At 38.5% G+C, this 12,352-nt stretch overlaps 1 protein-coding gene across 3 annotated transcripts in view; it reads left to right on the top strand.

The window, feature by feature from the left end:
• Positions 1-12,352, top strand: part of KDM5B (lysine demethylase 5B) — an 81,318-nt gene that overhangs the window by 14,414 nt on the left and 54,552 nt on the right. The gene's annotated exons all lie outside the window — the stretch shown is intronic.

Here is a 12,352-nt window from a genome sequence, read left to right as displayed (position 1 = left end):
TATTTATTATTATTATTTTTTGGTCCTTAATATTTTAGTACAACTGTTAAACGTCCCTGTATGTTTGCAAATGATTATGCAGGCATTTACAGGATCTTTTTGGTGGTAGGACTTTTAGGGATGATGACTGGGTTGACATTTAGTATACCTTTTATTTTTTAATATATATATATTTTTTAACATTTATTCATTTTTGAGAGAGAGAGAGAGAGCAGGGGAGGGGCAGAGAGAGAGGGAGACACAGAATCTGAAGCAGGCTCCAGGCTCTGAGCTGTCAGCACAGAGCCCGATGCGGGGCTTGAACCCACGAACCATGAGATCATGACCTGAGCTGAAGGTGGACGCTTAACCAACTGAGCAACCCAGGCGCCTCATTGGTATACCTTTTTTAAAAATGTTGGCATTTCACAAATAGGTCAAGAAATTATTGTTAGTGAATAGAGAAAACACTTGGAGATGCTGTTTTTAAAATACGGATGGATAGGGGGCGCCTGGGTGGCGCAGTCGGTTAAGCGTCCGACTCCAGCCAGGTCACGATCTCGCGGTCCGTGAGTTCGAGCCCCACGTCAGTCTCTGGGCTGATGGCTCAGAGCCTGGAGCCTGTTTCCGATTCTGTCTCCCTCTCTCTCTGCCCCTCCCCCGTTCATGCTCTGTCTCTCTCTGTCCCAAAAATAAATAAACGTTGAAAAAAAAAATTAAAAAAAAAATACGGATGGATAGAGTTCCATGGAGGGATGGATTGGATGGGATTTCTGTAGGGATTAAGATTATTAGGACAGTTGTTTTCAAGGGTTTGGATTGAGGACTGACTCTTGGAGGGTGCACAGGATCCTTCCATCAGATCCAAGGGGAACTTCCTCTTTTTGACTAAATATTTTTAGCCAGAGTTTCTTGGTATGCTTTAACCAAGCAGTATTCTATAGCTGATTGACTATAGAAGATATGAAAATCCAGTTTATTTCTGTTCAGCCAGACATTAAAGAGACTTGCAAAATATATGCAAACTAACACAATGCCACTCTTCTATTTTTTGCTTATTATTAAATAAATTAAAACATTCTTAAATTTCTTATGTAATAAAAGTGAATAGATACAAGACATATAGACTAAAGCTCTTTGAGGTCCTTAATTTTTAAGAGTTTTAGGGGGTCCTCAGGCCAAACATTTGAGAGTTGTAGTAGTAAAAAGGGAAACTTAGTTCTGCAAAGGTCTGACTCAAAAGGAATAAATCTAGGTTCTATGCATGTGTAAGAGGTACATTGATTGATTGTAGAGGCTATTAAAAAACCAGTAGAGGGTTTGGTAAAAACTTCAGTTATCTGTTCTTTCTAGGAAGTGAAGTGAAAATTTAAAAGTATTTTCTAAAGGGCAAACAACAATAAGTTTTCCTATATAACCAGTATCAATTAAAATGTCAGAAAGTGGGCCTTTTTTGTCTTATTGTCATTTTATTAAGTTTTATAAAATTTATAATAAACATGGTTGTGTTTTTGCTTCTTGAGCTGTTGTTTGGGGTCAGAAGTTTGGAACATAAAACAAACTGATCCAAGTGATTTATTATTATTATTAATTTTTAATGTTTATTTTTGAGAAAGAGAGAGAGAGAGAGAGACAGAACCTGAAGCAGGCTCTAAACTCTGAGCTGTCAGCACAGAGCAAGACGTGGGGCTCATACTTAGGAACGGAGAGATCATGACCTGAGCCAAAGTTGGATGCTTAACTGACTGAGCCACCCAGTGCTCCTGATCCAAATGATTTTTTAAATTGACTTAATATTTTTAAGAACTGTTAGATTTAAAGAGAAACTGAGTAGAGTTCCCATATATTCCTTGACCTAGTTTCCCCCTTTTATTTGTTTAATTTTCTTACTGTTTATTTGTTTAATTTGAGAGAGCACATACGAGTGAGGGAGGGGGTAGAGAGAGAAAATCCCAACCAGGCTTTGCACTGTCAGCGCAGAACCCAACATGGGGTTTGAACTTAGGAACTGTGAGATCATGTCTGAGCTGAAATCAAGAGTTGGACACTTAACTGATTGAGCCTCCCAGGTCTCCCAAGTTTCCCCTTTTATTAACATCTTACATTATTATGACATATTTGCTATAATTAATGAACTGATACTGTTATTAACCAAAGTCCGTATATTTTATTCATATTTCTTTAATTTTTAGCTAATATCTTCCTTCTGTTCCAGAATCTCATCCAGGATACACATTACATTTAGTTGTCATGTCTCTTTAGGCTTTTTTTTAGCTGTTGTTGTTTCTCAGGCTTTTTGTTGTTGTTCTTGTTTTTTTTAGTTTTTTAATTTTTTAATGTTTGTTTATTTTTGAGAGAGAGAGACCCACTGAGTGTGAGCAGGAGAAGGGCAGAGAGAGAGAGGGAGACAGAATCTGAAGTGGCTCCAGGCTCTGAGCTGTCAGCACAGAGCCGGACGTGGGGCTCAAACCCACCAAGGGTGAGATCATGACCTGAGCTGAAGTCAGACACTTAACCGACTGAGCCACCTGGGTGCCCCTTGGGCTTTATTTTTATTGACCTTGACCATTTTGAGGAGTACTCACTTGGGTATTTTGTATGATGTCCCATTATTGGAATTTATCTGATGTTTTTCTCATGGTAAGACTGGGTATATGGGCAACTGATTTTTATTTATTTTTAAGATTTTATTTTTATTTTTAAAAAAAAGTTGGGGGGGGGGCACCTCGGTGGCTCCGTTGGCTAAACATCCAACTTTTTGACTTTGGCTCAGGTCATGATCTCACGTTCGTGAGTTTGAGCCCTGCATTGGGCTCTGTGCTGACAGTGCAGAGCCTGCTTGGGATTCTCTCTCTCTCCTTCTCCCTGCTCCTCCCCTGCTCATGCTCTCTCTCTCTCTCTCTCTCTCTCTCTCTCTCTCTCTGAAAACAAATAAGCTAAACAAAAAAATGGTAATAAAATCATAAAATTTTTAAGTTTATTTTAAAAGAGCTAAAATGAACTTCCTAGAAGGTAAGGATGTTTTATTTGTAATGATTAACATTGGAAAGTAAAGAAAATAACCTAAAAGTCCAATAATAAGAAATTTTAAAAAGTATCAATACAATAAAATATTAAATATTCACAGTATAGTAAGTAAAAGGAAAAATATATACATATTTTTAAAATTATGACTTAAAATTTTTTGAAGATTATGAAGATAACTTGCATTTTAGAAAATACTGGAAAGATGTATACCAAAATACAGCAGGTTTTCTCTGAGATTCTTCTTCATATATATTTTCTGATATTTTAGTAATGAGTGTACTTTTGTATTAGAGAAAATTATTTTAAACCTATTCTATTGCTTAGCTTTTATGGCAGTAAGAGAATATGTATGTAGTCAGGAAGTTTTATATAGTAGATATATATGAAATGGCTTGGTTAATACAAAATATTAATATTGTGGAACCATACATAGGCTTGCCCACCACAGTGTTAATTTTTATAGTATAGAAGTTGAATTCTCTTGCAACCCTAGCAGCTTCTCTCTTCCCAGATCCATTGTTAAGTGCCTCTATCCTTGAATTACATATCTAAAACAATCTTAGAAAAAGCTCTTTAAGCATGGAAAATGTGACAGTGTATTCTCCTTTAAGTAGCAAGGTTGCATATATCTCAATAAAACTGGAAAAAAAATACAGCAAAAAAAAATGGATGGGCCTTGAATATTATATATTAACTTGTTAATGCCATGTATTAACTTGTGAATGCCATTTTTTAATGTTTATTTTTGAGAGAGACTGTGCACGTGCGTGCACCTGTGCGTGAGCGGGGGAGGGGCAGAGAGAGAGAGAGAGACAGAATCTGAAGCAGGCTCCAGGCTCTGAGCTGTCTTCACAGAGCCTGATACGGGGCTCGAACCCACGAACTGTGAGATCATGACCTGAGCCGAAGTCACCTGAGCCACCCAGGCACTCCCTATGAAATATCATTTTACACAATTTGATAATGAAGATTAGAGAATTGAAACCGTTGTTTTGGTGGTTTTTTTTTAATTTTTTTTTAACATTTTTATTTTTGAGACAGGGAGAGACAGAGCATGAACAGGGGAGGGTCAGAGAGAGGGAGACACAGAATCGGAAACAGGCTCCAGGCTCTGAGCCGTCAGCCCAGAGCCTGACGCGGGGCTCGAACTCACAGACTGTGAGATCATGACCTGAGCCGAAGTCGGCCGCTTAACCGACTGAGCCACCCAGGCGCCCCTTGAAACCATTGTTTTAAACATAACCAGTCATAAAACAAAACAAGGTTACATTAGGCTTCCTGGGAACTGAAGCTCTGCAACATAAATGTTTCCTCATAGCTAACATTTTTGACTGCTTACTTTGTAAATGCCAGGAGCTCTCTAAAGGCTTTTATCCATATTATTTAAGCCTCAGTTTCCCATTTATACATGTATTTAAGCTACAGGGAGATGAACTAGTAGAAAGCCACAGTCAGGGTTTGAACTCAGGCAGTGTGACACCAGAGTGCGTTCTCTTTAACGTGTTTTACTGTGCAAGGATAAGGGAAATGACATCATTGTGCTTTAAAAATGAGCACTGGAGGGGCGCCTGGGTGGCGCAGTCAGTTAAGCGTCTGACTTCAGCCAGGTCACGATCTCGCGGTCCGTGAGTTCGAGCCCCGCGTCGGGCTCTGGGCTGATGGCTCAGAGCCTGGAGCCTGTTTCCGATTCTGTGTCTCCCTCTCTCTCTGCCCCTCCCCCGTTCATGCTCTGTCTCTCTCTGTCCCAAAAATAAATAAACGTTGAAAAAAAAAATAAAAAAATAAAAATAAAAAAATAAAAATGAGCACTGGAGAAGTAACAGTGGGGAGGAGGGTTGAAATCTAGGGGAGCCCTTTAACCTGTGTTGAAATTGGTCTAATGCCAACTAGATGCTGACTAGAGTTAGGCTGGAAGGATAGAGTCCTTAAAGGTACAGCTTAGAAGTCAGATGCTCCTTGAAAGTTGAGTTTACACTGACTTTTTGCTAGAAGAAATTATGTTTCATTGGTCAGAACTTAATGCAATATAATACTTGCTATTTTTGCTTTATAATACATAATCCTTTATATTTGTAATTTTAATTTTCATCATAGTCCTGAAGGTAGATGTTGTTTTTACGTTTCGAATGGAAAAGTTAAGATCCCTTAAGTGGTGATTAAAGAACCAAGATGCATACCAGGTCTTCTATTTAGTGCATTGCTCTTTCTGTCCTACAGTATATATACAACCTCCTGACATTTTGAGGAGCCAAGTGTCTCATCCATTATCATGTCTTGGTTAAGTATGAGAAGGGACTGAAAAAAAGTAGGTTGGGATAGTGAGATAAGAACTTCAGGGTGCAAAAATTTTGAAAGCCACATACACTCACAGGATTTTTTTGTGACCCCTAAGGTTACAGAACCTAAGGTTACAGACCCCTTTGAGAATTTGGTGGAAGCTGTGGACTGTCCCCCCAAAATCCACATACACTCAATTCAAATACGGTATAAGAATCTCTGATTTAAGGAATAAAAGTGATTCTGTAGTCTGAAAAGAAAATCCTCAGTATTTGTTTTTACTAGTGGCTCACTAAGGATGGGAGATCTTTATTTTTTATTTTTTAATAAAGTTTATTTATTTTGAGAGAGAGAGAGGCGGGGTGGGGCAGAGAGAGGGAGAGAGAGAGAAAATCCCAAGCAGGCTCCGCACTGTCAGTACAGAGCCCAACGTGGGGCTCAAACTCAACGTGAGATCATGACCTGAGTTGAGATCAAGAGTGGAATGCTTAACTGACTGAGTCACCCCGACATCCTATGGATGGGAAATCTTAAGCAGACTTTGATCAAATGGATGGCTAATTAAAGCTGCTTGGTGCCAAGCCTACCCTGAGGGAAGTAAGAAGAAAGGGGGAAGTTAATATTATCTAACACATTTTTATTTCTGTTCCGAAGACATTGAAGTCCTTTGAATTAAAAAACTTTCCTGATAGGGGCACCTGGGTGTCTCAGTCGGTTGAGCTTCCACTTTGGCTCAGGTCACAGTCTCACGGTCCTGGGTTCGAGCCCCGCGTGGGGCTCTGTGCTGACAGCTCAGAGCCTGGAGCCTGCTTCAGATTCTGTGTCTCCCTCTCTCTCTGCCCTGTGCCCTCTTGTGCTGTCTCTCTCTGTCTCAAAAATAAATAAACAAAAAACCAAAACCTTTCCTGATAGACATCCATCAGTGAGTGGTCATTGGACTCCACTGAGGGACTCACATATGTAACTCTGCTTGTTTTTAAATTTATAGATGGGGACTTACGATGATTATGGTGTGCCCAGTTCTGCCACTTTGTGCAGGTGTCTTAAGGACATCATACTGACAGAAAACTGTTAATGGCATGAAAAAGTAGTCTTTTTATGTTGTATTTCATATGTGCGTTACTTAAATTTTTATTAAGGTTGATAAATCTTGTGCTGCTCAACTGAAAATTTTTCTGACTTGCCTTAAAACTAAGATAAATTCTTTGTTCGGATCCTTAAAATTTTGCACTATAGTTTTATGTTAATGTGTTGATAACCTAGCAAGTGTAAGAATCTGGATTAAAATATGGAGTTTAGCTCTGCCTCAATGGACTAAATTCCTTTGTGCATTTATTCTATGATGACAGATTTTAATAGAACGTATGTAATTAGAAAATACATCGGTCCGTCCTTAATGTTATTCTTTGTAAACTAATCAGAATGAGCTTTTGATGTTGATTTTTAAAAATTAGTCTTGTCGGGGCACCTGGGTGGCTCGGTTGAGCGTCCGACTTCGGCTCAGGTCCTGATCTCGCAGTTCGTGGGTTTGAGCCCCACATCGGGCTCTGTGCTGACAGCTCAGAGCCTGGAGCCTGCTTCGGATTCTGTGTCTCCCTCTCTCTCTGCCCTCCCCTGCTTATGCTCTGTCTCTCTGTCAAAAATAAACAAACATTAAAAAAAAATTTAAAAATTAGTTTTGTCTGCAGGAGTTTTGTCTGCAGGAGAACCAACTTTTGGAGTAGATCTAGAGAATACACTTTCTCATTTTGCTGATTATTAGGTCTCAAAATGGTGATAGCTTCTCTATTAGAAAGATTAAAACAGTGTTCTAATATGTGGATGCCAACACTAGATCATTTACAGAGTGAATTTTCATGGCGTTTTTGAAAAATCCTTAGCATCCTATGAAAGTTATTCTCCCACTGGTCAATTTTATTGCACATTTCTCTCAGTTAAATGTACCATAAGTTGTTCAGTGTGGGGACTAAGGAAGAATGTTTACTTGATGTTACTCAGGCCTCTGAGGATTTCAAAGCTTCAACTTCCTCCTACTTAATTGCCTTCTGAAGGAATATATTTTTTAGCGCTCAGGAAAATAATTGGACTTTTAAATATGGTTGGACTTTTATTTTGAAAGGGGTAAAATAAAGCCATTTTAAAGTTTTAAAAGTGAGTGAATCTCAGCAGGGAATTTATATGGGATGCTTTGCAATCTATGAATTCATAACACCTAGTTAATATGGAAATGCTGCTTTTATGTTAGAAAAAGGATTTATGAACCATTATTGTTAAGAGGCTAAAAGTTTTGGTTAGATTATATGATAGCCCCTTTAGATAAAGTGTCAAACCAAAATTTATCACAGTGTTTTGTAATAGTCTCTTTCCTTCTTTGATGGCTTTGTCCCTCCTGTAAAAGTTGTGGTCCATCGAGGCCAGACTCAGTCAAGGATATCTTTTTTTTTAATGTTTATTTTGTTTGTTTAGAGAAAGAGGGAGCAAGCACGTAAGCAGGGGAGGGGCAGAGAGAGGGAGAGAGAGAATCCCAAACAGGCTCTGTGTTCTCAGTGGGGAGCCCAATGCAGGGCTCTGTCTTATGACTGCAAGATCACAGCCTTGAGCCGATATCAAGAGTTGGACACTTAACTGAGCCACCCAGGTGCCCCGGCCAAGGATGTCTTACTTCTCGTATTTCAGTGAGCATTGCAAATAATATGTAATTCTTTTATTGAAGTAAAGCTTTTCAGTTGACAATGAAAGTCTTGAAATTGAATGACATTTATCCCATTTTCCTTCATTCTTTGTAACCAGAAGAAGTGAATAAGTTTTCAGTGGTTTGTGTTTAATGAAAGAATGATCTGAAACAGTATTAGTTTTATATATATTATACCCACTGTGTGATCTTCTTTAGTGACAGATATGTACTGTTTTCCTCTTACTTTATTTTTAGGATTCATCTGAAAAAGTTTCAGTATACAATAAACATAAATTATATAATACATACAATATATGTATATATACATATATACATATACATATATGTATACAATATATACATACAAAGACACAGCTCACTGTAATTTATGACTTTAATATATGGATGAGATGAAATTAATTTCTATATCATTGTGTTTTGGGATTAAAAGGCCTATTTGATTAGTCGGGGAATGTCATACATGACCCAAAAGTCTTAGTTTATAAAGTTCTCAGGCCATTGGACAGTATGTTAATCATTTACTTGTATATTCTGACATATTGTCATTGATGTTTTTGGTTTTAACCTTCAACCCAGATCAATTCATTTCAGAAAGCATACAGCTTTTATGAAGTGTTAGAGTGCAAAGCTCTGAGCAATATAAAGTCTTCCTATTAGCCTGTGATAGACTATCAAGCAATGTGATTTTCTTCTATTACATTGTGTTTTGTACAATTAAAGACATTGCTTTCCTTAGCCTTAGTTATCAAAAAAAAAAAATCACTCTCATCTTTTTGACTCAGGATGGAGCAGTATTTTTTTTTTAATTTTCTTTTTTTAACATTTATTCATTTTTGAGAGTGAGGGAGACAGAGCATGAGCGAGGGAGGGACAGAGAGAGAGGGAGACACAGAACCCGAAGCAGGCTCCAGGCTCTGAGCTGTCAGCACAGGGCCCAACGCGGGGCTCGAACTCATGGACTGTGAGATCATGACCTCAGCTGAAATGAGACGCTTAACCGACTGAGTCACCCAGGTGCCCTAGGATGGAGTAGTATTTTTTAACTTTATTAACAAAGAATAGCATTTCTTTAACTGACAACTGACATTTAAACATTAGCCATAGTCTTTGTGGAAGAGGCAGTGGAACAGCATTAAATACTTGAAGGCCTTGTCTGGAATAAGTGTAAAACAGTGCTGCCAATTTTTCTTTTTTCTTTGGTTCTTTCTGGGATGGTAGTAAATAGCATTTTATCAGTTTGTAGTCTGCTTTTTTTCCCCTTTTAAAAAAATTCTGGTAAAATACAGTCTTTTTAACATAATACTTTTATCAGGCGTTGCTGGTGGGTATTTTTATTGAAGTCTCCCTATCACTAAAACAAAACCTTGTTTTACTCTTTTTTTTTTTTTTAAAGTAAGCTCTACATCCAACATGGGGCCTGAATTAATGACCTGAAGATCAAGAGTTGCAGGCTCCGTGGACTGAGCCAGCCAGGCACCTCAAACCTTGTTTTACTTTTTAAAAAAATGTTTATATTTGAGAGAGAGAGAGTGAGAAAGAGTGGGTGTGCTTGAGTGAGTGGGGGAGGGGCAGAGAGCGAGGGAGAGAGAGAGAGAATCCCAAGCAGGCTCCACACTGTCAACCCAGAGCTGAAGTGGAGCTTGAACTCACGAACTGTGAGATCATGACCTGAGCTGAAATCAAGAGTCAGATGCTTAACCGATTAAACCATCCAGGCACCCCTGTTTTACTTTTAAACTAAAAGCAATCAACTAATTAGAATTAAAACAAAAATTGAAAGCAAATAAATAAAAGCAACCAATAGTAATAAGTTCTAACAATATAGATTTGAAATAACAGTAACCTCTTGCCCCCCTCCTAATCTGATAATCTTCAAAGTTTACATATATGTAATACTATTGGCACAATTTTACATGTTTTAGTTTTTTTCACTCATCCAGTCTTGGCTATCTTTCTATATTTAGAACATCTAGATCTTTTTTTCCTTATTACAGCTGCAGAGTATTTTATTTGCTACTTACAGGTGTGTCAAATTTATTTACTTTGTTCTCCATTGATAGGTTTATGAAGGTCTTTTTTTTTTTTTTTTAAATAAGTAATCTCTACACCCAATGTGGGGCTTGAATTTACAACCTGAGATCAAGAGCTGCATACTCCACTGATTGAGCTAGCCAGATGCCCTAATATTTAAAAAAAATTTTTTTAATGTTTATTTTTGAGAAAGACAGAATGCGAGTGGGGTAGGGGCAGAGAGAGACAGAGACATGGAATCCGAAGCAGGCTCCAGGCTCTGAGCTGTGAGCACAGAGTCTGACGTGGGGCTCAACCTCTCGAACCATGTAGATCATGACCTGAGCTGAAGTTGGAGCTTAACCAACAGAGCCACCCAGGCATACCCCACCAGATGCCCCAATATGAAGGTTTAAAAAAATTTTTTTAAATTTATTTTTTAAAATTTACATACATGTTAGTTGGCATATAGTGCAACAATGATTTCAGGAGTACATTCTAGAATGCCCCTTACCCATTTAGCCCATCCCCCCCTCCCACAACCTCTTCAGTGTTTGTTCTCCATACTTAAGAGTCTCTTATGTTTTTGTCCCTCTCCCTGTTTTTTTTTTTTTTTTGTTTTGTTTTTTTTAATTTTTTTTTTCAACGTTTATTTATTTTTGGGACAGAGAGAGACAGAGCATGAACGGGGGAGGGGCAGAGAGAGAGGGAGACACAGAACCGGAAACAGGCTCCAGGCTCTGAGCCATCAGCCCAGAGCCTGACGCGGGGCTCGAACTCCCGGACCGCGAGATCGTGACCTGGCTGAAGTCGGACGCTTAACCGACTGCGCCACCCAGGCGCCCCCCTCTCCCTGTTTTTATATGATTTTTGCTTTCCTTTCCTTATGTTCATCTGTTTTGTATCTTAAGGTCCTCATGAGGTCATATATTTGTCTTTCTCTGACTGACTAATTTTGCTTAGCATAATACCCTCTAGTTCCATCCACATGGTTGCAAACGGCAAGATTTCATTCTTTCTGATTGCCGAGTAATACTCCATTGTTTATACACACACACACACACACACACACACACACCCCACATCTTCTTTATCCGTTCATCCATCGATGCACATTTGGGCTCTTGCCACCTTTCCATACTTTGGCTATTGTTGATAGTGCTGCTATAAACATTGAGGTGCATGTGTCCCTTTGAAACAGCACACCTCTATTCCTTGGATAAATACTTAGTAGTGCAATTGCTGGGTCATAGGGTAGTCCTATTTTTGATTTTTTGAGGAACCTCCATACTGTTTTCCAGAGTGGCTGCACCAGTTTGCATTCCCACCAGGAGTGCAAAAGAGATCCCCTTTCTCTGCATCCTCACCACCATCTGTTGTTGCCTGAGTTGTTAACGATAGCCATTCTGACAGGGGTGAGGTGGTATCTCATTGTGATTTTGATTCGTATTTCCCTGATGCTAAGTAACGTTGAGCATTTTTTCATGTGTCGCTTGGCCATCTGGATGTCTTCTTTGGACGTAATATTAAGGTTTTAAGTTAAAACAATTCTGTGGTGAATTTCCTTGTGCCTGTATCTTGGTGTTGTGAATGGCAACAAATATTTGGAGAGTAAATTCTCACTTGAGGAACTGCTGGCTCAGTAGGCCTTTAAAAATACGATGCTTTCTTATTGATCTCCAAAAAACATACTAATCGTCAAAGTCCACATTACCTCACATGTTGCTAATACTGGTGGTGTGTATATTTTAAGTCTTTGCTAACCTGGTAGGTAAAAACGAGAGAATCTTGTGTATTTCTTGAATTTTGTGTAAAGTTGGACACCAGTCTTTTTACAGTTGGCCATTTTTTCTTGCTGTTAACACAATTTGCCCATTTTTCTGTGTTTTCTTATATGCTGGTATGAGTTTTTTGCAAATCTAGAATTTAATTAATTAATTCATTTATTTAATGTTTTATTTATTTTGCGGAGAGAGCGTACATGAGTGGGGGAGGGGCAAATAGAGGTGGACAGAGGATCCATGATGACAGCAGGGAGCTGATGTGGGGCTTGAACTCACAAACTGTGAGATCAGGCCCTGAGCTGAAGTCGGACACTCAATCAACTGAGCCACCTAGGTGCCCCCTGTAGATCTAGAACTTCAAATGCTGTGCAGTATTCAGTGTTGTTATAATACCAATCATATCTTAACATAATACTGTAGTTAATTTCATGCATGTTTTTTGTTGACTATGGGTGAATTATTTTCTTAGAACAAACGTCTGGATATGAAATTGAATAAAAGACTGTGAGCTTCCTTGTACTGACTTGTTCTCTAAACCTGAATTTATTTACTTGTTTGTTTGATTCATTTATTAGGTTGG

This window comes from Prionailurus bengalensis, chromosome E4 (genome assembly GCF_016509475.1).
Source record: "Prionailurus bengalensis isolate Pbe53 chromosome E4, Fcat_Pben_1.1_paternal_pri, whole genome shotgun sequence".
NCBI lineage: Eukaryota > Metazoa > Chordata > Mammalia > Carnivora > Felidae > Prionailurus > Prionailurus bengalensis.
Note: the sequence above shows the minus strand (reverse complement) of the source record. Positions and strands in the feature narration are given on the sequence as shown.